Source organism: Megalopta genalis, chromosome 14 (assembly GCF_051020955.1).
Source record: "Megalopta genalis isolate 19385.01 chromosome 14, iyMegGena1_principal, whole genome shotgun sequence".
In the NCBI taxonomy this organism is placed as follows: Eukaryota; Metazoa; Arthropoda; class Insecta; order Hymenoptera; family Halictidae; genus Megalopta; species Megalopta genalis.
The window spans coordinates 9,221,659-9,247,124 of record NC_135026.1 but is presented as its reverse complement, the minus strand read 5'-3'; the positions used below and the strand labels follow the sequence as shown (position 1 = coordinate 9,247,124).

Genomic DNA, 25,466 nt, shown 5'->3' with positions numbered 1-25,466 from the left:
CCGGGTTTAAAAAACCGAGCGAAATCAACAGGAGTTTCATTTCAACCGGATATTTTCGCATTCGGTTTCGCGATACTGTTTTCGTGTTCGCGTTCCCGGTCGCCCTTGTCCCTCAGATTGTTTGCCATGGCCCGCTTCTTTTTTTTTCCTCTGCAAACGTGAATATTAAACGCCGCGTAAACTCGTGGCATCAACGGTTTCCAGCTGCAAGACTTGCCGCGCGGTCGTAGACAATTAATGACGCTGCCGGATATTTGTGGAGCGTCGAGCGTCTAATATGGACCTCTTGTCCACTGATCGGTGTAACGGTGCAATCGAATTCTATCAAAAGTATCCGGTAAACGCGATAAATGATACGTGTTGTAATATGTGACGAATGTCACGTAACGCGAATGTCAATAAATTTAGGGTATAGGTCATGTAATAGTTTATTATAGGTTATGTAACAGTTTATTATTGTTGTTGATATAACTATTTATTATAGGTTATGTAAGAATTTATTATAGGTCACGTAATAGTTTATTATTATTAGGTGATATAACAGTTTATTGTAGGTTATGTAAGAGTTTACTATAGGTTATGTAACAGTTTATTATAGGTTATGTAAGAGTTTACTATAGGTTATGTAACAGTTTATTATAGGTTATGTAATTGTTTACTATAGGTTATGTAACAGCTTATTGTAGGTTATGTAACGGTAATCACGTCCGTGTATGAGATGACAATGTTTATTGGTAATTGTTGTTTGTAACTGTTACAATGTTTATTAGTAACTGTTGGATGATTTGTTTCTGAGAGTGGGTGAGGAATCATAAGGGCGAGAACAGGAGTCCATGGATCTAGTCCTGAGAGTCCCGATATCCAATTTAGGTTATGTTATTCCCATTCAGAAACCTTCTAGAGCAAACTGAAGACTGCTGAATAATTTAGAGATACTGTCGATCTGAAGATTGTATCAGTTGGATATGAGGTCCATAAATCTAGACCTAAGAATCTCAAAATTCAAGTTAGGTTATGTACGCTTAAAATCGAGAATTTAGGTTATGTTCATCTTAACTGGGAACTTTTTAGAGCAATGAACTTAAAATGAATGCTGTACAGAAAAACTTCAGACATCTAAATACCAATGAGTATAATGTACAAATCTTTTAGATTTAAGGGTTGGATAAATAACTTTGACATAACCTATTGATCTAGGTTTAAGAGTGCTCTAATTTAACCTAAATCTTAATAGTCTCATCTAGAGACTTTATAGAGTAATAAACCTAAAAAGTATACCAACAGAGCAAAGCTCTTCTGAGTTCCAAATGCTAATTAACAATATAGATATCTTCTAGATTTACATCTAATAGTTTTCACACCTAACCTAAATTTTAGTATCCTCATCTAGTGACTTTCTAGAGCAAAGGACGTTGCTGACTTCTAAATGCTATTTAAGTCTTCCAGAGAGTCCAGGGTGGGGGGCGCCAATCTTCAAGCATCTAAATATCATCATAAGCCTAACCCAAGGATCTATGAACGTTCTAAGTATCTCTGGCATGAGTGGTTTGGCTCGCCCGTAACCATATGGTCAATGGACTCTAATATGTCTTTGGCTTTGGCCCTTTGTTACACGGGGTCTAGGTTAACGTTCAAAGCTCCAGGAAGTCTTAGGCTCGCGGCCTGGAATCTAACCTGAATCCAGCTTAAATTACACTTATCTTCGTCTCGCATGCAGTCATGCAACTAATGAGAATCTTTCAATACAGTTCCTTACTCACCGAAACGTTGTTGCTTAATGGTTATCTTCCTGAATCTGAAACAGAGAATAACAAATATTTGTTAAATTATAAATATTATAATTAATAAATATTAATTAATATTCCGTGGATGCAGTCGAAAATGCAATAGCTCAAAGGCATTATTAATTTACGTTTGTTGCAATTAATAATGAATTACAAATTTTAACAATTGGAACTTTTGGTGGCTTTAGTATCGAGCTGAAGATTTTCTGTGTCAATTATGCGATCGATTCCGAGATCCTTCGAACAGTAATATTATTTTTAATAAATTGAACAATTTTTTTATTCACGAACAATGATACTGTAATTAGGTTCGTATGACTTATAATTAATAGTAGTTGAGACGAAAAAGCTTAGGGATGCACTATATCATGACCTTGAAGTGGCCTAGGTCTAAAAAATTTCCATCCCTAATCACAGCATTCACATGACAATTATTATTAATTGAAAGATGTTGTGTTATTTTATTTATGAAGAAATACATATCAATTTCACTGCTTCGAAACATAGTTTTATTTTACTTTTAAATTTTATATTCTAAATAGCCTCCTGTTTCGTTTAATTTATGAAAAAATAAATGAAAATAATAAAATAAATTGAATTAAAATAAATTACAATAATAAAAGTAATTAAATTAAAATGAATTGAAACGAAGAGATAGATTAAAACTACCACTTTCTGTGTGGTGGTTCTATCATTTTTGGACAAACTTGGTTAATGCGTTAATTATTCAATGCACATGTAACGTCGTAGAGGATCGTAACGACGTGACTTTCGATTCAAATAAAATTCAATGCGCACAGTTCGATCTCGCTGGTAAATACGACGGTAATAAGTCTGATAATTATAATCGAGTCCGGAACCGCAGGGGAGCCGATCTCCTTCGGGTTTTTCTTCCCGCTCGTTCGGCGAGAAAGCTGCTGGAAAATTGAAACGCGACTTCGCGCCGCGATAATTAACGCAACACGACCGCGATCGTTCGTTGCCGCGTTATTCACTTGTCGCTCCCGTTTCCGTCGCGCACAAATAATCCATTGAGACACGTGTCTTTTTGTCCCGATTCTTCGCTCGGGCCGATTCATCGCGTTTAAAGAGAGAGAGAGAGAGAGAGAGAGAGAGAGAGAGAAAGTGGGATAAAGATAGTTGAATAGATAGGAGAAGAGAGAGAGAAAAGAGGGAGAGGGAGAAAGAGCGAGAAGGACAGAAGAGAGAGAAAGAGAAGGAGGAAGAGAGAATGAGAGAGAGGGAGTAAGAGAGAGGGGGAAGAAACAGAGAAAGGGGGAGAAAGAGAGAGAGAAAAAAAGGCAAAGAGAGGGAGAGAGAAATACGGAACGTTGTCGCAGAAATCAAGGAATTAATAAGGGCGCAATTGCCTCGGAAATGTCGCTCGATATTCCCTGCGAAATCCTTATTAAACAGCCCTGTTTTTCTTGCCGAAAAATAGAGGGATAAATTACCGATCTGAGGCCCCGAAACGAGGTCAGTGCAATTTATACTTTTATGTCGAGAAATATAGATATTTGGAAACGGTCTGCTTATTATTTTTTGAATATTTGAAGCTGACTTTATGTGGATCAATTTATTGGTTGGTTTAATGATCAATTTTAGAATCAATTTAAGGTTTAATTCTACGGTCAATTTAGGAATTAATTTTGGGATCAATTTTAGGATCTTGCTATTTGTAGAAAAAAATATACAACAATTATTTCAACTTCTTGGCATTTTTAGTGGTAGTAGAATTATCTTCTGGCATTATTAGACTATAATAAAATTCCTAAAAAATAGCATAGCGTCAATTTGCGTCTATATGCTCGTGCAAGAACTAAAATAAAGTCGGACTTTAGTAATTAGACAAATTTAATTATATACAACATTTTCAAGAAGTGAACTAGCTAATGCAATTTTGCTCAGAAAAATCTACACTAGAAACACAATTTCTCGCAGAAATTTAATGATTCTGAAAATACAAGTCGATGGCTATTTTGTCTATAAAAATCTATCCCAAAAAATTTTGGAAATTTAAGTCAATATCAATTTTGTTCAAAAAGATCTATACTAAAAACACAATTTTTCGCAGAAATTATCGTCGTTCTGGAAATTTCAGTGGACATCAATTTTGCCCAGAAAAATCTATACCAAGAATACGAAGTTTCGCTGAAACTTCAGTCTATCTTGCAAATATAAATCAGCAACGATTTTGTCCACGAGAATCCTGCGCCGGGAACACAATGTTTCAAAGAAACGTCAGTCGTTTGGAAAACATAAAAATGTTTCACTGGTCCCGGCGGCCGCTTATGTCGTTCCAACGTCAGTATTAGGTCGTTGCATATAAAATAGCAGACTCGCCGGTGGCACTTGACGTTGTATTAAAGTTTGAACGAATATTGTTGGTCGAAGCAAGATCGCGGAAGTTTGTCAATGTAACGCGGGAAGGGGGAGGGGGTGCAGGGGGTGGCTCGGCCGGCATAAAGGAGTTAAACATTTGCAAATAAATTGTCCAACCGAGTTCGGAGTAATTGTTTGAAGCCGGTTTTAACTGTCGGCCGTCGGACGGACAAGTTCGCGACAGAGATTGAGACGAACTTTCGCTCGAGTTTCTTATTTTTACGGCGATGAAACCGCGCGGCGGCGCGACGCGCGATCGAATCTGCGCGCCCGTTTTGCATAAGGCCGCCGATGCGCGGGCTGGCCCCGCGGAACTTGGTTCGCGGCCGTATTTCATTCGCCCGCGTGTAAACGGAACAAAAAGTTCGCCGGCGGACTCTAAACGGCACCCGGAGGACCGCAATTTCCCCCATCAGTCTACATAAAAAACTACTCGGCCGGGCGGATCGATAAATTGAAGAGTTTCGCGGCGCTTTTTAAATAATCATCGAGTGTTCATACGCGGCCGGATAGGGAAAGTTCGGTCTGCGAATGTGCCGGCGAAGACAATTCAATTTTCTCACGTTTTCACTCGAATCTCGAGTGAAAAACACCGGCAGTGCTGTTTCAGCGGCCCTGGAAGCATCGTTGCGGGTAAATATCGTTGTCTAAACAAATACTTGAGCGTCACGCATTGTGTGACAAATTTAAAAAAATTATACTCTGTTCATATTTTATATAATAATTCGTATATAATTTGTAATTTAATATTTGCCTTTATTGAGATTAATATTACATTTAATTCAGAATGACATCATTGATATCTATAATTTAATAGTTCATATTTGATTTAATAGTATGCATTATAAAGTTATGTATAATTTATAATTTAATAGTTTATATTTCCATTCAATTTAATAGAATTTATATCGAATTATTCATATATTAATAGTTTCCGTTAATTTGTATTGTTCCAAAATACAACTGTATTTTTGTATTATTATCCTTTAAACAAAAAATACCATTATCGAGCATCACTTCAGAAATTCCACATCTCAGAAAATACAACTAAAATATTGTCACAATTCATTATCTCGTCTTTCATAATTTCGTCGTTCTATAAGATAGATATTTTACGTTCAAAATCGCGTATGCATCGTTAAAAACAGCATCATTTTAACATTTCAAATAAAACACACAATAGTCCAGTGTCTATAAAGTACTATTTAATAATCCGCACATAAGTCGACACAGTTCGGCAAAGGTTCGTATCGACCCGACCGTCGATCACAAAGGTTAAGCAAAGTCCCCAGGGGTCCGCAGTTTTGGATGGGTGTACCGCGCTTAAAACTTCGGTTTTTCGCGCTTGCACATGACTCGAAAAATTCTCCTAATTCTCCTTGTAACTTTCATATAAACTTGTGTCTTAAAATATATGTATACAACAAGGTCTCAAACATATTTAGAAAAAAAATCTCTCGTCAAGGTATATCTAACTCATCGCTTTTTATTGTTTCTTTCTGATCATAGTTTACTTTTCGAGACACAGCGTTTCGTGCGTTTTTAAGTAAGTGATTATTGTGGCAGTGTTTGGAGGGACAGATTATATTATCGATCGCGAATCGACCTGCGAGAATATAATCGCAGACGGGGGTGGTGTGTGTGTCCAGCTTCGTCGAGAACGGTAAATAAGGGATGGATGGACGTGTGTTCGGCCGATTAGCATTTGTTTGGGCTCTACGAGCAAGCGCGCGGGGGATAATGATGCAATTAATAATGTCGCGAAGCGACGAGAGAAACGCGTTTGTGGGAGAGAGAGAGAGAAGAGAGTTCCTTTGTGCCGAACGTATTAACACAGGGAAATACGGACGGTCGCGTTGCCTATTCAACAACGGCGCACACAGGGAGGCAAACCAAAGCCTTCAGATTTATCGATGGTTATCGATACACGGTTCGTTTAACGGTAAGTGGGAAGCTGATTTCCTCTCTCTCTCTCTCCCCTCTCTCCTCCTTTCTCTGTCCCGCGCATAGTAGACGCGATCACTTTAAGCGGCCTTCCGAGTGTTGCATAATGATTGTTTCTTTATGACCAATTATGCGTCCCGGCGTAGATCCGTGTTCGAACGAAACAATTAACGGCGGCGGGGTTCGTTTGTTCCCGAACGGAATTTATTTCGCCGTGTTCCCGTTTGTATCGTCGAGGGGCCTCGACGGCCCGTTCACTCGACACAAAAGCCATTTACGGATTTTTCATAATTAAACGACTCTACGCTCTGGTTCGCGGGACTTTCACTGTTCCTGGAGAATGTGATCTCGAGAACCTGGGCTTGCTTGAATTGCTTAGACCAATATTCAATTTTTCATGAGCCGTCGTTGTTTCCTCGCCGGGCTTCCGATAGGCTCGTTCTCATGGCTGATACTCGACACGGATGTGTCGGTTTTTCGACGATCTATGATCTTAACAAAAAATTGTTACGCGAATGCTTCTCAGTTTTTAATAAAAATTTCGATTTTTTAAACGTCTTTTGGGCGAGGAAATTTTCGGCAACTGCATCATGTTCAACTAAGATGATCTCATTTTTGTTGAATCGCTTTTCTTAAGCTTTTATTCTAGCATTATAGTTGCTGCAATAAGTTTGATATTATTCTATTATTCTATTATTCTATTATATTTTGGTAACTGCATCATGTTCAACTAAGATGATCTCATTTTTGTTGAATCGCTTTTCTTAAGCTTTTATTCTAGCATTATAGTTGCTGCAATAAGTTTAATATTATTCTATTATTCTATTATATTTCGGCTCCTGGATCATGTTCAACTAAGATGACCTCATTTTTGTTGAATCTCTTTTCTTAAGCTTTTATTCTAGCATTATAATCGCTGCAATAAGTTTAATATTATTCTATTATTATTCTATCATTATAAATATGTAACATTATAATTATAATGAACATTATGCACAAGTCAACATCGATGACCTTGAAGACTCCGAGAAAAGTGATCTTGAACAAAAGATACTTTCTGCATCGTATTCGTCTCTCGAGACCAGTCAAGTTCCATATGAAACATTTTTTGTAAATTAAATAAAAAAAAACAAAAATATTATCATCGAATTAGTTATTTATATGACAACGTTCAAGTGGACCACCTTATAATACATATTATAATAGTATCGTTGTATCGATCAAAAGCCGAAGAATGTTATGAAAATGAACGATCGCCGCAACAGTGACTTGTTATGATCACGAATGGAACTCTTTGTACGCGTTCGCGGTTAAATCGGCGGGAACGAAGTGCGAGCGAGAATTGGAGCAAGCATCGGGCCGATGTTTTTATTTGGCCGAATTCGGATAAAAGGCACGGCGCCGCGCGATTGTTCGGGAACCTTTCTCATTAAAGCCTCTGGTATGCGGATTAATTATTCAGAGTTGCTAATAGCACGCTATCGCGCGCACAGCCATACGGAATATTATTGTATAAAAATCGGCGAAAGGGCCCACACACGACCGGCGCTGGGGAAACGCCCGTGGAAACGTTTCGCCGAACGTTTTTCGGCTAATTAAATTATTCAAACTTTTTCCTTTCAGGTATTTCAGGATCCGCGCTCTCTCTGTTCCTTTTTCCATTTTTCGATTGAACGAACGTAACGTTTAAACGCGACGAATAATTTTTGAAATGTTTCGTGCTTTAATCCGCGGAATCGCGCGCACCGTGAAAAAACATGAACGAGCGCGGGAGAGGAGGGGGGGGGGGGTGGCGAAGGGCCGCGGTGAAAAAATTGCCGGGCCGCGCGAGCCGCCGGCTGCGATCCTTTTTTGTTCCCCTGTTTAAGCTGAACCCCCGTGGAATTCCCGCCCGTTAATATGATCCAATAAACAGAGATAATATTCGAATTCTCGAACCAATTGCACACGTATGCCGCGATTTTCGGACGCGATACGCTCATCGCGTCGCGCGCGATGAACGCGCCCGCCGGCTCGTCTGGCCGCCGGAACTCGCCGATCCGCGCGCGGAAGAAGAATTTAGGCCCACGAAATGAGCCGTTTATTTTGAAAGTGGCATAGGTCACTTTTTCAATAAAATCGAGTTAATGGTAACACTAATTACAATTGAACGGTATCTTTTCATTTTAAAAAGATTTGCGATCGATAAGTTGAGAACTATTGAGATTTGTTCGAGAGAAGTTTTGCTAATTAACGGTATAACAAACATGTTTATTTTGAAAGTGGCGTAAGTCGCTGTACTCAGGAAATTAATTGCGGGGCTTAGTGTAAAAGAAATAGAAACGTGTGATAAGTGTGTGTGAAGTATTGTTTTGAATTATTTTCAGTATTTTTAAAAAAGTTGCGATCGCTGGACTTATTTTTATAAGTGCGAAAGAATAGTGCAGTTTTGTAAATTATATTATAGTGATGTGGCGGCTACCTCCAGACCCGCCAGCAGATGGCTATAAAATGTTTTATAAACTAACTTTAGATGAAAAAGATGAATTTCTAACTTTGGATTTGTCATCAAAAAGAGGAAGACCTAGGCGTTATTCACAAATAGAAATGGATCCGTTATACGCTGGATCTCGTCCTGTTTCTTCAGCAAAATACAAAGACACGATGGACTTGCTTAATTATATACCCCCAATATACCACAGTCATTTTAAAAATTTGAAACAAAACACGATTTCCGAGGACTTAATCACTCCTATCGATGACGAAAATTAAATTGAACCGATGTATTTTCATATAAATTACTTATACTTATGTTTCAAAATGTACTAATTATTTTTGTATTTTATGAATATTAAAATAAAAAATACTTGAATCAAACCTTTATATTAAATATGTTCATGGTATAAATTATTATTATATATGTAATTTATTCAACAATTTTAGTAAATCACTGTCCTTTCAAAATATCACTTCAGTAAAATACGTCGGACAAAATTAATATATGTCAGTCATTTTTCTAAACTATTTATTTTGAAAGTGACTTAAGTCACTTCACCGTAATGAAAAGTGGTGATTTTTTAATGTTTATACGAAATTATTTATACCGAGAAAAATATCAGTATCCTGAGATAACAAATACAAGTGAATCTTCTCGAAAGTTAGCATCCATATTTTTAAACGTGTTAAAACGCAAACCCTTAAATATATCGACTTAAAAACAAAGTGACTTATGAAAATAGAAATATATGAAGAAAAAAATATATGAAAAAAAAATATAGAAAAATGGAAAGCCGCTTGTCCCTCGCGGAGACGTCACGTGACATCGCGCGGCGATTCGAAAAGCAGTGCTTCGTGGCAAAAATTGTATCATAATCGGGCAACACTTTTCTTTTCGTATTTTCCCATAACTCAAACTTTACCAAGACTCACGATGGAATGTTCAAACATGTTTGTTGTTGGAACTTTTTCACGCGGAAGCTTAGATTGTTGCTAACACGGGGACGTAAATTTTGCGTGTAGCTGCTCTCAATTAAATGCGGATTTTTCGAATTTTTTCGCGATCGAAGTTTAACAAGTGTTATAACGGAATGCTCGGAAATGTTTAATGTAGGACTTTTTTTATTTGAAAGCTTGAACTGTTGTTAACAGAGAAATGTAAACTTTGAGTGCTACTTCTTGCTACTTTCAATTATATGCGGCTTTTTCGAAGTGGACGCTTTTTTATGTTTCCGGCTCGTATTCGATTTCAACACAAATCACGATTCTACAATTAATATTTTTATATATGAGAATAAATATATTTTATTTTTATATACACACAATTATTATTTTTACATGAACACAAATATATTTCCTTTTGATACACAATCATTATTTTTATATTAATATAAATATATCTTATTTTTATATCGAAATAAATATATTTTATTTTTATATACACAATTATTATTCTAATATCATATACAAAATCATTGGAAAAATTGATTGGGAGAACTTTCATTCTTGGGTCAAAAATGATCCGGTGACGGTTCTGCGAGTGTTAATAGTAGAGGTAGTCAAGCAGTGTTGTCAATACGGTACTGTTATTAAGTTAATTTCTATCATTTTGGAACGCACCTTGTTAGAATAAAGATCGATGAAAATTTCAATAAATACGTGCTTATTATTTTTCCGAGGGAACACAAAATCGCTGCTTTTAGTGCTGCGTTAAAATCATGCGAAACGTAATATTCTCACTTTCTCTGAAAACATCGAAAATCATTAAATATTTACGGTTTCGCTTCGAGATCGCGAAAGTGTCAGCGAACGTTTTTTAACGACCACGGAAAAAGATCCCTAATTCCCGTGATCGTATCGCTGGGGATTAAGCAACATAGGCGCTGTCGCCCCGTAGATATCGGGGCTAATCAATTCGAATAAAATGTTAATTAACTCGGCGCACGGACGACGACGGGGCCCCGGCTATGAATTTCTTGCGTTTATAGCGCCGGCCGAGTGTACGGTCGCGCAATAAAACACAATCTTACACGATGTCTATCGCAGATTTCAATTTATTGCCGACTAAAGCCATCATCTCCGATAATTAGATTCTCCTTAAAGCTTATCTCCATAAATTAGTCCGCAAAAACGCGCATTAGCATATACATACATCGACGGTCTATTAATGAGTTCCCGGCGAGATCGATAGATCCTACCGCCCTACGATATTAATATTTAAATTGAACAATGCCGCGCGATTATTTGCAACCCGCGTGGTCCAAAGTCCCAAAATCCTGGTCAAAACTATAGAAATTAAGTTTTCTTTGGAGGTTATGTCCGTATTGCGATTTTGTAGGGCGGCCATTTTGTTTTTAAATTGAACAATGCCGCGCGATTATATTTGCAACCCGCGTGGTCTAAAGTCCCAAAATCCTGGTCAAAACTATAGAAATTAAGTTTTCTTTGGAGGTTATGTCCGTATTACGATTTTGTAGGTCGGCGATCCCAAAAACATTGTATTGCAAATTTTGTTGGAAATCGAGCAATTTTTTCAAATATCCGACCACCATATTGGATCGGTAATTTTGTTTTTTAACATTTCCAGTTCAAATTTGTAATCAGAGTTCTCAAAAACATTGAATTACCAATTTTTGTATAAATCGAATAATTTTTGAATCGACGATTTCGTTGGTCGGCCATTTTGTTTTTTGAAATTTTATGTCTAGATTTGCAATCAGCAATCCCAAAAACATTGATTTATTAATTTTGAATGATATCGCGAACAAATATCCTTCCGCCATATTGGATCGGTTATTCTGTTTTCTGAAATTTTTAGGTTAGATTTTCATTCAACCATTGCGATTAAATTAAACCGCAAATTCTCAATGAAACGCAAAAGCGTCTTCGCATTTTGTCCACGTTTTTTACGATTTCGGACCGGAGCGCGTCGCCTCGGACACCGCCGCGGCCGATCATCTCCAATCAGGATGATTTCCCGCAATTAGGCGACGGCTAATCGAACGAAAATGGCGCGGGCCGATAGAACGATCGTCGCGGTAGGAACGCGAAAAATTCTGGGAAGCTCCATCGGCTCGTCGACGCCCGAGCGCTAATGACACCAAGAATGTTTTAATCTTGAACAAGCGGCAACGCCGGAATGGGAATTATTAACCGAATCTGGCAAAGCATTACCGGGCGATAATAAAACAAATAGGAGCCGACGTAAAATTCGCCGAACATTGACGTCGCTTTTTCGCTTTTCCTTCCTTCGTTCATTTTTGCTTTTTTTTTGTTTCGCGTCACCGTCTAATTCAACGAGAGCAGGTTGAAGAGGCGCGAAACGCGGCGAATAAAACTACCGGCGGATTTACAGCGCGATAAATGCGAAAATTCGCAGTTCCCGGCGCGTACGTTTTAATGTTTTTCGCGTATTAAATTTAAGGTCGCTCGGCCGTTTCAGTTTTCCATAGGACGTGTCGCGAGCGAACGAGTATGCTTACCATTTATTCGCCGGAGACGCCACAAGTGTACTTTTCCGCTGCGAGTGAATTTATCGGGGCCTGCACTGTAAATCGCGCGCCGCTGCAAATATTCGGAACGCACCGACTGCTTCGTGACTGCGTTTTTTTTTCGGCGCCGGATAGAAGTAAAACGAATTAAATGAATCGTAATGTTTTGAAAAGTCCTGTAGAGCAGGACTATTGAGAGAGCTAAACGGAGTCGCGTTGCGTTTTGGAAAGTCGGCTAGAATAACTGTTGAATGAGTGAAATAGATCATAATGCTTTGAAAAATCCTGTAGAATCAATTTTAAATGAATGAAACCGATAGTTGCATTTTGAAAGGTCCCGTAGGATAAATATATCAAAAATAAAATAAATCATACTGTTTTGAGTGGTCGTGTAGAATGAGTATCGAAAGAACCGAATAAGTTGAAGCGTGTTGAAAAGTTCTGCAGAATAAATACGAAAAGAATAAAATAAATCTTATCGTTCTGTAACGACCTGTAGGACATACATTGAAAGAATGAAACAGATCGTCGCATTTTGCGAAGTCCTGCAGAGGACATACTAACAGAATCGAATAAATTGTCGAATTTTGAAAACTCCTGTAGAATAAGTATTGAAAGAGTCGGTTGAAAAAAAGTCGGAACGTTTTGAAAAATCCTGTAGAATAAACACTGAAAGAATAAAATAAGTCACGGTGTTTTTAATCGACCTGTAGAACAAATATTAAAAGAATGGGACAGATCATTTTGAAAAGCCCTGTAGAACTATATAAAAAATTAAATGAATCGTACTGTTTCGAATGACCCCGTAAAATTAGTATTAAAAGAGTCGAACAAGTCGAAGCGTTTTGAAAAATCCTGTAGAATAAATACTGAAAGAATAAAATAAATCTCGGTGTTTTTAATCGACCTTTGGAACAAATGTTGATAGAATGAAACAGATCATTTTGAAAAGCTCTGTAGAACAACTATATAAAAAATTAAACAAATCGTACTGTTTTGGAGAGCCCTGTAGAAGAAGTACTAAAAAAGTCGAATAAGTCGAATTGTTTTGAAAAGTCCTGTAGAATAAATACTAAAATAATAAAATAAATCTCGGCGTTTTGAATCGACCTGTAGAACAAATGTCGAAAGAATGAAACAGATCATTTTGAAAAGCCCTGTAGAACGACTATATAAAAAATTAAACAAATCGTACTGTTTTGGAGAGCCCTGTAGAATAAGTATTAAAAGAGTCGAACAAGTCGAAATGTTTTGAAAAGTCCTGTAGAATAAATACTAAAATAATAAAATAAGTTCCGGCATTTTTAATCGACCTGTAGAACAAATACTAAAAGAATGGGACAGATCATTTTGAGAAGCCCCGTAGAACGACTATATAAAAAATTAAACAAATCGTACTGTTTTGGAAAGTCCTGTAGAATAAGTACTAAAAGAGTCGAATAAGTCGAAGCATTTTGAAAGGTCCTGTAAAATAAATGCTAAAAGACTGAACTAAATCGCAGCGTTTCGGATGGTCTACTTAAGGACTAATTAGAGATAACTTGCAGAAAATGTAGATTACGGAACTGTCCCGTAGCGAGAGGGACAGAGCCCTTTCCTCCGAGTGTGTTCTTGGTCTCGCGCGAGCACGCTCCCTTCTCTCTCTCTCTCTCTCTCTCTCTCTCTCTCTCTATTTCCCTGTCTCTATCTCTCCTGCCCTCCGACACACACGCCCGTGAATGCTAAAAAATGTACTCGCAAATATTATGAGCGAGCGTACCGTATGTATCGTTTCTCACGTAGTGCCGGGGCCTGCGCGAGTTACTTTACTGCGCTCGTTCGCCCCGGAAATAAATTGGACATGAAACAGCTACTACGTATGCGCCGGGCGCGCCGCTTCTGACACTATTCAGTGTTTTCTTACAACGATCGCCGGCTCGCCGCGTCGATCCCGCGAGCAAATTTAATTGAAACCGCGGCGAACGGTATTGCGGCAGTCTTTCTCGAAAGTAATGCTCGGTGTCCTCCGAATACATCCCTGTAGCAATGGAATACATATTTTGTTCGTCGTATCAACATTTCCGGTGATAATAGTCACATTCGAGGAATTTATTCGAAATTTTATTCAGGATATTTGTCGAAGAATTTATCCGAATTTTTATTCGAAATATTTTTCGAAGAATTTATTCGAAATAAAATCTCTCGAATAAAATTTTATTCGAAATATTCGGAGAATTTTTTATTAGAAATTATTTTTGATTTACCGAATATTTTGAATAAAATTCTGCGAGTATTTCGAATGAAGTTTCGAATAGAGAGAATTCCCCGAATAAAATTCGATTCGAAAGATATTTCGCACAAATTTCCCCAAATATTTCGAGTAAAATTTCCTTCGAGAAATACCTCGAAAAAATTCTTTGAATAAAATTTTATACGAAATATATTTTTCGAGAAAAATTTTACTTTTCAAAAATACTTTTCAAAAAAAAAAAAATTTCCTCGAAGAATTTTCTCAAATTCTTTCCGACTAAAATTTTCTTTTGAACAATGCTCAACCGTGGATGTGTAACCGGCAGTTTCACGTCGCGAAAATTGTGAAATAGCGTTCGGAGCGGTACGCTGCGTTTCTGGATCATTCCGTCCACCCCCTTAGCAGCGTTCGTCCAGACACATTCGCCCATTTATATTTCCGTCTTTCATGTAAGTAGCTTTATTCGAAAAAGCACATTAGACGGCCGCCTACGTGCCGTCCTCTTTCACTTTGGACCCGGTCCAAATACGAAAATCATCTCTATACCGGGAGAGAGAGCCGCCCCCCCCCCCCCCGGTATAATGCGGTACAGTGGAAATTTGTAACCTTGGCATTTAGCGGGATTCCCTTTGCGGGTCCGCGGACGTACTTTCCGTTAATCATTTTCATCGATCCCGCTACCCGATGCTCCGGCCCGCCCCCCTCCCCCTTTCGGTCACGGTGTGGAATTAACAAAATTATTACATGCCGCCATTTGCTTTCGCCGTATTTCTTATGACAGAACGTTGCGATCTGTTTCACGTGTTCCAAATGCCCGTTTATGAATTGATAGCGTGTGAACACAGATAACATTAACGATAGAAGTAAAATTATAATAAATAACTACCATTTCCAATAATAATTTAGAAAAATTGTCGAGATTTTTATATTGTAAACAAGCTTAGGATTATTTATAATTTTTGTAATTAATGTTTTCATAGACCCTAAGGGAACGTGGGAGAATTTTAATTGATCATCAAAAATTAAATTCGGCTTAAAACATATTTTGACTTTTATAAAATTTTATGAAAACATTTTTAACTTTGTCAACAAAATTATGGAACAAATATTTCGTTCAAAATTGTTTAATGAAGCTGACATAACCATGATACAATTAATGTCTAATAATGAAAATTATATTTAATGTCATTACATACAGAGTGTGTCGTGAAAAAACAGAACACTTGAATTTCTTTGATTCTTTGATTAACGATTTTTCGACGGTCATACGTCATCAATAATAATTTATTTTTAATGACGCTACGTATTTCTGGTCTTATTGTGGGATAGTAATATTGAGACGAGTTTAACCATCCGGGATATCGTGACCTTAACACGACCTTGAGTCCAGAAATTAATTTGACACTCTATTGACATCAGAAATAATTTTCAATATATTATCTTTGTTCTGTACGTTATAAATAGTTTGTGTGACTGTGATGTTGACTGCTTGGAAGACGAAAGTGATATACTGGGTGTAAAAAATACTTTCACGTAAATAATGTGTAATTGTGTTTGACGTGATTGACACATGTTTGAGGAGATGGTAAAGAATAAGAATGGTGGGAACAAATACAAGATTTTGTATAAATACCTTCGTTTGTGTTGATGTACACGTGGTATATAGTTGATTAGATTGTTTGACAGAGTTTGAAACGGTTTGGGTCCTAATATTTTGCTTCATTTCTATTCTTCATTGCAACATTTTATTAAATAATGCTGTGAGGTGTTTTTATATTCGAGTACCACTTCATGTTCAGGCCGTTTGACAGTGTTTGAAGCTTTTCTATACAGTGACATATGTTTGCGGCGATAAATCGTGAGTGTAGTGGTCATATGAAGAGATATAACAGCTCATAGAAACGGCTATCTATGCATTGACTACGCGATGTACAATTATTTAGGCTGTTTGAGCATGTTTGAAGCTTTTCTATAGGGTGACATATGTTTGTGGCTATAAGCTGTAAGCGTAGTGGTCATAGAAAGTGATATAAAAGCTTGTGGAAATGACTGTCTATGCATTGACCACGTGATGTACAATTATTTAGACCGTTTGAGCATGTTTGAAGCTTTTCTATAGGGTGACATATATTTGTGACTATAAGCTGTAAGTGTAGTGGTCATAGAAAGATATATAGAAGCTTGTAGAAATGACTGTCTATGCATTGACCACGTGATGTACAACTATTCAAGCCGTTTGACAGTGTTTGAAGTGGTTTGTGCCTGAATATCTCGCTTTCATCTGCATTCGCCCTTCCCATATTTTATTAAATGACGTTTTAAAATGCTTTTGCATTCAATTATTCCATTCTGTTTCACATAGCGCTCATGATGTACTACTTTCTAAGCCGTTTGACAGTGTTTGAAACGTTCCTAGTAGTTGATACAGGTTTGTGCCGATGATAAAGTTTAGGAACGATGATAATCGCAAGAAATAAGACAGTTTATAAACATTTTACTGCGATGGCCATGTTATATACTGCCGTTTAGGCTGTTTGACAGTGTTTGGAGCGGTTTGAACTCCAATATTTTTCTTTATTCACATTCTCCTGTTTCGGCAATCTGTCTTTACATTTATTCTTGTTGTTTTAGGTCAGATAACATTTTTTCTAGCGCCTACAATTTATCGTTTTACTTTAATAAAATATAATAAATAAAAATTCAAACAATTTTCAAAATTTGGAGTATAATTCGAATGTGCTACTTTCAAACGCATGCAAATTATTTAAAATGAAATTGTTTCTTTGCTGTTTCGACTATTCTTTTCTTCATTCCTTCAAACCACTGGCGACCGATGGTCCAAAACCGATAATTTTCAAAATTTGTAGCACAATTCGAATATGCTACTTTCGAACGTGTACAAATTACTTAAAATAAAATTGTTTCTTTGCTGTTTCGACTATTCTTTTCTTCATTCCTTCAAACCACTGGCGACCGATGATCCGAAACCGATGATTTTCAAAATTTGTAGCACAATTCGAATATGCTACTTTCGAACGCGTACAAATTACTTAAAATAAAATTGTTTCTTTGCTGTTTCGACTATTCTTTTCTTCATTCCTTCAAACCACTGGCGACCGATGATTCGAAACCGATAATTTTCAAAATTTGGAGCACAATTCGAATATGCTACTTTCGAACGCGTACAAATTACTTAAAATAAAACTGTTTCTTCGCTGATTCGACTATTCTTTCTCTGAAACCTTCAAACCACTGTTCTTAAACCAGTCTTTCATACCACAATAAAACGCACCTGGTCGCGCAGATCGCTCCCGGAGGACGCAAGGTCGAGGACCGGCAAGAAATTTCGATGAACAGGGCCGAATTCTCGAAACGACGGCTGCTCGTAAATCCGCCGGATAAAGTCATAGCTTCGGCCGGTTAATTCCGTCCTAATAAACAGGAAACCGAGGGCTAAGTAGCCAAACCAGGCGACGCGCGGCCACTTAAATCACTCAAACGCGCGCAGGCACCGCCGGACACGATTAATTTATACCGGTACGACGAATGTAAATTCATTATAACCATAAAGTATGGCTAATTGGAAGCGTAAATCTTGGAACGACCGGACCCCGTACTCACGGTTCGCAATTACGGTGAAGAAGAAAAAAAAACTGGGGGAGAGGCGAACCGACGCGGCGGGGCCAGGCGAGCGAACTATCAAAAGGCAGTGAACCGCGTGTGGCATTTACGAGGGCTTTTCGAAAAATTCGAGCCGGCCGGATCCCGCTGCGCAACGCGCGCGCCGTTCATTCCGTCTGCTTAACGTTAAAGGGACATTAATGTATAATTTACATTCGGCCAATTAAAGGCCAATTAGATACCGAGCGGTTTTCGGTCCGCGGGCCAGACGGTGCGCCGTAAAATCGCGTGGAAGCGCACGCCCCTCCGGGACAGCGTCGCCGGCGACCGCTTTGATCTCGATCTTTCGAAAATCTCGCACCGGCGCCGATTTGCTACTATGAAGATGCCGCTGCACACGCTTACAGGCACACATTTCAGTAAATTTGATCGTTTAATATATGTCTCATTTAATTAATATCATACATTTTTTATATTACAATGTTGTTTCGTTTGGTGCATACGACAAATAAAGAAAAATAATAAGAATAAAAAACGTTTAGAGAAGGTGGAAAGTAAAAAAAAATAAATGAATAAAAATTAAATAAATCTAAAAAATTGAAAAACTATAAAATAATACATCTTATTAAATTGCAATATTATTTAGTGCACAATGTAAACTAAAAAAATTATAAAAATAAGAAACAGTTAGGGAAGGTAAAAAATAAGTAGAAAAAATAAAAAGTACAACGAAAAAAATGAAACTAAAAAATTATATTATAAAAAATACGACCTGAAAGTACATATTACAGTGACGCATTTAACACATTGTTTATAATCTAATATAATTTTATTTCGTGTATACAACAAATAAAAAAGATAATGAATATGGAAAACAATTAGGGAAAGTGAAAGATAAGTAAAAAGAAATTAAAAATACAAAAATAAAATAAAACTGAACAATTGTACAAAAATACGTCTCAGTAAATTGAAACATTGTTTCTAATGTTCATTGTTTATAATATTGTTCTATTTCGTACATACGACAAACAAAAAAATAATAAAACTAGAAGACAATTAAAAAAAATAAAAATAGATAAGAAGAATAAATAAATAAAAAAGTGATATTATCGTTGTCACATTACAAATTTTTATGCTATCTTAAGATGGTTTGCTACACCCAAAAATATGCATCTTAACTTTTGTTGGTAAATGTACTTTACTATGATTTTTAACTCATTGTTATTCGTAAACTGTGCGGTTCTTCGTACGAAATAAAATTGTTTTGCAATTGTTATATAATTAATGAAAACCATTTTGGATTTTTTGTTTTTAAATAGACAAAAATATGACATTGAGAACAATTTTCCCTTCATCATAACATTCACCTGTTTTCAAAAATGTTTTACTTTGTAACAGTCTTCTTCGTTGTCCAAAATTAGTGAAATATTCAATGTGACCAAGTTATTTTGTTCATATAGTAATAGGATCGCCAATAAAATTGTCGAAAAAATGTAGAACAGTCTGTAGTTTGAAAAGTATCGATTATGGTTTCAAGATTATTATCTTATGAAATCTAATTTAAAATTATTTTGTTCACCCAGTATATAGCAAGACGCGTTTTGATAAAATTGTCGAAAGGAGCTTAGAAGTAGAACAAGTTTCTGCTTTGCTTGGAAAGTTATCGATTATGGTATGAAGTACAAAGATAGTTTGTTGTGATGTCCGTTTTGGAATTATTTGTTCATCCAGTATATAATAACAAGCTCTTCGATAAAATTATCGAAGAAAATGTAGTAATTTTGATCTAAAGATCATCGATTACGTTTTGAAGATTATTTCGTAATATAATCGGGTATAAAACTACTTCGATCACCCGGTATATCGACACTTTCCCATTCTTGTAATCTTCCCGGCGTATCAAATTACAGCTACTCGCTTCCGTCATAATTTCATCAAATCTGCCAGTCAAGTTATTAGTGACTACGTTTATTTTTCTTGTTCCTTTTGCAGGCGTCTTTGTCGTTCCTTCGACAATTTGTGCAGATTCGACTGGGCAGCGAGAAAAAGAGGACGCCTGAAAGCTCATGCTGACAGAATCACGGCCAGGGAATAATGAAATTAGCGTCGGTGCAGATGAACTGCGCTGCGCAACACTGCCTCGAAAAATAACGACGAATCCGAATTGCAAATTCGCCGCGAGTTACATCATTTTGCGGCGCAGTAATGTTAGGCGAATTCGGTGATCGCTGGAAATGTTCATTCCGCGAAAAGCCGTGTTGCCAGTCCTTTTTATACCAGTTAAAGTGTTTACTGATGCAATTATTCGCAGATAGAAAAGGCAACGTTGCCACGTATGCGGCCGAAAATTGCGAAATAAAATCTGTTCGCGCTATTGCCAATGAGCGGGACACGCGTAGACAATTTGTTTCATGTTTCAAACATTTTTGAAAATTAAAGGTAGTATATTTTGATTTATTTTAATCTGTAGACCATAACCCTGGCCTAACCTATACTTATAATTAGACTGCGAATTTTGACAGAGGGGTGAGAAATGAATTGTAATAAATATAATCTATAATTATTCAAGACGGTTTTTAAAATGCCTTGAACGTTGTAAGTATAGGCTAAGTCTAGGATAGAATGGAATGGAAGCTATTTTGAATTTTTTGGGGGGAAATAGACAAAAGTAAGATATTGAAAAACATATTTTGTTTATCATAACATTTACCTGTTTCGAAAAATGTTTTACTTTGACAATATCCTTCGTAATATAAAGTAAGTAAAATATTCAATGTGATCAAGTTACTTAGTTCACCTAGTATGCATATAGTAATACGATACTCGATAAAATTGTCGAAAAGAAATGTAGAAGCACATCAGTTTTTAGTTTGAAGATTATTGATTATGGTTTGAAAATTTCTTTATTATGAATATTTATTTGTTATATTTATTTTATTATATTTATTTATTATATATTTATTATATTATACATATTTTTTATTTTATTATATTTATTTATTATTTTTTATTTTGTCATATTTATTTGTTCAAGTTATTTTGTTCACTCAGTATATAATACGTGCTTGGATACAATTATCTAAAAAAACATCGAGGAACAACACTGTTGCAATTTAATAGAACGTATTTCTAATTGTTCAGAACGGTTTTTAACATGTCTTGGACGTTGCAAGTATACGTTAGGTCTGAGTTACGTCCGCGTTAGGTCTAAGTTAGGTGAACATATCTCGACGAGTATCACTGAAATGAAATCAGATCGGTATTTTCTGCGCAGGAAAAATTTGCTCGAACTGCCAGTCTCAAACATACTGAAATTCCGAGAAAATCGAAGAGCTACCTTTCGCAAATAACGCATAATTTACACAATGTTACATGAACCAATAATATCATGAAACATTCGCGCGTTACATTTAATATACGGAATAAATAATAAAAATTATCTATAATATCGCGAAAATTATATTTATAGATAAAAATTATTATTATAATTATCTATCTAATTTATTTCTCCCTTCTAATTATCCCATCGAGTAATTATTTCTGCAGTACTTGCAGGTGTAAAAAGCTGTACGGATGTGTTATAGCATCGATCGAGCATGAACGCGCCCTTGGACGAGCGATCGGGAGCGACGTGTAGCGCGGCGGTGCGAGTGGAAACGCGCAGGCGGTTCCGCAGATGAAAAATAATCGAATAAATAAAACAGACGTCTCCGAGGCAGTTCGCGAGTGTCGCTAATGAACTGGTCCCTCTCGTCTCTCTCCGGCCGACACGGCAACCTACTGTTCACCTTCGTCCGCAGCTGTTCCAGGACAGTACCCGCGACCGGTCTTCATTATACTCGGCTCTCTGTCGTTAATTGCGCACGCACCTACGTAAGCATGGCGCCGGGACGCGACGCGACGCGACGCGACGTTCCACCAGGAATTAACCGATACCGCGCGGACGACGCGGTGCCGAGAAATTTATGGTTGTTCCGCGTGCGACGCGGACGCCGTCTCGCGTGCGTTCCCGGCCCGAGATCCACTTTCCTGGTGACTATCTGTCACTCGAGTAACGGAATCCCTCTGTCCGAGGAATCACCTGGCTTATTGGGTCACTCGGGGCCTGGAGCAGTCGTCTTGCCAGAAGGGACTTTTGCATTTGTACTCGTCCCTCTTTAAGCGGCGCGCAAGATGCAATTAAGTGCGGCCCGGCGGGTAAAGAACCGGCGAGAATCGCCGCGAACGCGACGACAACTTCGTTTAGGAGAAGATAACAAAGATTTTGAACGACCTATCTAATTCTGCTTTGAAACGTTCGAAAGATCAGTTCGTTTACTATAAGAATGGATAGTGTGAATTATAGTTTCTTCTACGTTTACTTGCTTTGTTTCTAATGTTTTTAAAATGTACGAATGGGACAGTGTGACTAAATAAAGTAATTTATTACATAATTATTCTTATAAGCACTGTTTTTTCAATCGTTATGCGTATATGATATTATATACCAACCTTAAATTATGTAAAAATATATTATATATGAAATTATAATTATATATATAAATTATATTATTATTAATATCAATAATATAATAATAATAATAATAATATATTATTATTAATTAAATTATATTAAATTATATTATGTATATATGATATATGATATATAATATAATATTATATAATATTATATATGACATATAATACAATATTATATAATATTATATATATATTATATTATATATTATATTAAATTATATAAATCTTCTTCGCGTCTCTGCCATAAACATTCTTGCAATAGTTACAAACAATTAGGAAGACGATGGATACTAAATACTCTTTTGTTAGCAATATTTGGTGCACATGTATAAACGATTTATTTTCTTTAGTTTGCTTCACTAACCAGGCTAAATGTGTTTTAATCACATTAAAAACTCCAGCTGTTGATGTCATAGAAACTCTGTTAGTTATAACCTCGTTTACAGCTGCTTTTATTGTTTCGATACCAACGCGATTTCGTTTCGAAGACATTTTCGATAACTCACTAATTTTAAATGAACCTCAGAAATCTAACACTTAACATATAATGCACTATCTTTAAGCAAACCTCTAAAACCAAACTTAACAGATGACGCACTGCGACAGGGTTATGTTATCGCGACAATGAGACACCTATGTCATGCGTGCGTATCACGTGACGCTAGCGAGCAGCGTCTCATCCGTAGACATTCTGTGTGTTCCATTCGTAAACTTAGTAACAACATCCGAGGCTATGCGTCAACATTCTTGAAGAAATAACTGATCGAATGCATTAAATAAAAGCTGCATGAAAAGCGACAGTATTTCGTACATCGTTACCGCGAGGAAAGATATTACTTTCAAGCATGAATAAAATTAATTGCCTGCCATAGTGGGTAGCTGGTAATGACTTCGAGCTACGTGCGATTAGATATGCATAATATAATTGCGAAACAAGTATAATTTTATTACAGAAAGATTCACAATTTTTTAGAAAATGGTAATGTCCCATTCATGGCACTTCTGCCCTGTTATTTTTGGTAATTATTATTGTAAGTCCTCCTCGATTTTGCTAACATTATAAGCATAAGTTATGCCTGGGCTGGGTCTAGGTTAGGTCTAGATTAGATCTAGGTCTTTCTAGAACTTTCTAGATTCAGTGTTTAGTTGAAAATCGATTTGTCAGTGTTTCAGTAATTTCCAATTAGAAAACAATAACCAACAAGATTACATCAGCAACTCAAAAATTCCAAAAAATCTACAGATTTCACAGAAATTCAAGTCATCCTAAAAAGTAAAAAAATTTTCAAAGTATGCCATAAGATAGTACTGGGGGTAAAAACAATCCCTCGAAGATATTACGAATTTCTTTATTATATAATATTTATTATATAATATATATGTAATATATATAATAATATTATATATATTATATATTATATATATATATATATATATAATATATATATAATAATTATTTATTATATAAATACAAAGTTTTATGATATTTTGTGTTCTATGATCCGGCTGCAAATAATCGACAAGAAAATTTGTGAACTTCTTGGAATATTTAGAGGCACCTGTTCAATGTTTACTCCTAGCTGTAATTACTTCAAAATATTCTGTCGTGCAGTTTGTCCGGTTCCTGTGACAGAGTCCAGGGTAATTAGCAGCAGACCGCTGTGCACGGTCGAAGTGCATAAAAGCCCGCAGTCTATTAATAGGTGAAGACGCTATAATTCATCGCGCAAAAAGCGGCGTCACGCGCGCACCAACCTGTAACACACGTACCAGCTATAGCCACGGACAGTTATCGAAGCAGGTTTATTAGACGTTTTCAGTCTTCATCGATCATTGATCGCAGATAAACCGAGTGCTCGTTCCGGCTACGAGGTACGAAATAAAAAAAAAATGACGGCCAGAGGTAATCGTCGATCAAGCAGAAACTATAGCGCTCGCCGAGTTACCGCTGCAGTTAGCCGCTAATTGATCTTGACGTCTTCATGTGACACCGCGCCGTTTGCTTCGCGCTTCGATGCTACACTACTTGACCGTTATAGGGCGGATGACCCAATTTCCGTGCCTTTATGGCAGTTTTTGTTTTGCCGAAGCGTTCGTTAAGTACTCGAATTTTTATTTAACACGTTAAAATCGTATTTCGATTTTTCAGACGTATCTGTTTTCGGAAGTATTTTTTTGCGCGAGAGAAATTAGGAATTTAATAATGTTTTCGATGAAATAAAGAAAGGCGTTTTTGACTCTAATTCTGTGTCCTTCCAGAGGCTTAGCGCATAATTCCGTGCCCCGTATTTCTGGATCAGTTCATATTTCTGTGCACGGTGCACACATATTTTCAAATAAAAGTCGCGATATTAGCAGGATTAAGTGATCTGTGTGGCGTGCGATGACTTTAAAAAAAGTGGAAATACAAATCTCTATATTTTGCAAACAAAATTGAAATGAAAACGATGATGACTTAAACCCACCCTAATTTAAGGCTGGTTACCAGATACATACATAATTTCAAAAAAAAGTGACGATACTGAAAGGATTAAGTGATCTCTTTAGTGTGCGACGATCCTAAAAAAATTGTAAAATTGAAATCTTTAGGTATTATAAATAAATTCCAAGTGACGAAGATGATGACTTAAACCACCCCTAATTTAGTATGGACTACGCAGTGAGTATGTTATTTTCACTAAAATTCAGCTCATTGACAGGATAAAGTCATTGATACAGAAGTGGCAGCACAGAATGAAGAAAAATTTTGCAAAATTCAACTTTTTATATTCACTAAACAAATTCGAGTAGAAGATGATGATGACAGAAACCCCTACTAATTTCGTATGGACTACACGACGAGAACATCAATTTGACCGCAAGTCACATCATCAACTAGATAAAATCATCGACTCGAAAGTGGTAGCATAAAGCTGGGAAAAAATTGCAAAATTCAAGCGTTTATATCTTACAAACAAATTCGAAGTGACGAAAACGATGAGTTAGACCTCCCCTAATTTAGCAGGGACTACGAGGTACGTA

At 36.7% G+C, this 25,466-nt stretch overlaps 1 protein-coding gene across 4 annotated transcripts in view; it reads right to left on the bottom strand.

Moving 5' to 3' along the window:
• The window catches only part of LOC117225653 (uncharacterized), a 1,038,968-nt gene that overhangs the window by 531,897 nt on the left and 481,605 nt on the right, over positions 1-25,466 (bottom strand). For all 4 annotated transcript variants that reach the window (XM_076526304.1, XM_076526306.1, XM_076526305.1 and 1 more), the window contains one exon: positions 1,761-1,795. The gene's annotated coding sequence lies outside the window, so the exon portion shown is untranslated. The remainder of the gene's footprint in view (positions 1-1,760; positions 1,796-25,466) is intronic.